Here is a 660-nt window from a genome sequence, read left to right on the forward strand (position 1 = left end):
ACTAGACGTATTGCCTTAGAACATATTAATTGTAATTACAATACATTTTTCAAACTTTTTCTGTTAAAGATGAGTTTATCTAGTTTACAATTTAGTCTCAGAAATCAATTTTCGACTTATAACGAAATGTGTAGACTTTTTTGAGTTAACGTATATAAAATTCAACATTTTTATGAACTCTTTCTTTTTGTGTTGGCTTTGTCTTTCTATTTGATTCAAGATAGATGAAATTTGTTAGGATTTGAATTAGTTCTGCATGGTCTTTCATCCTTCTTATATTGTGAAATTTGACTTCCTTCATATTTTCTTGAATCAATGTACATAGAAATGCAATTTTTACTAGACGTATTGCCTTTGAACATATTATTTGTTTACAATACATTTTTCAAACTTTTTTTGTTAAAGATGACATTATCTAGTTTACAATTTAATCTCAAAAAAAAATTTCCGACTTATAACGAAATGTGTAAACTTTTTTGAGTTAACATATATTAAATTCAACATTTTTATGAACTCTTTCTTTTTGTGTTTGCTTTGTCTTTCTATTTGATTCAAAATAGATGAAATTTGTTAGGATTTGGATTAGTTCTGCATGGTCTTTCATCCTTCTTCTATTGTGAAATTGGACTTCCTTCATATTCTCTTGAATCAACGTACATA

The sequence above is a fragment of the Papaver somniferum genome, unplaced genomic scaffold (assembly GCF_003573695.1).
Source record: "Papaver somniferum cultivar HN1 unplaced genomic scaffold, ASM357369v1 unplaced-scaffold_83, whole genome shotgun sequence".
Lineage (NCBI taxonomy): Eukaryota > Viridiplantae > Streptophyta > Magnoliopsida > Ranunculales > Papaveraceae > Papaver > Papaver somniferum.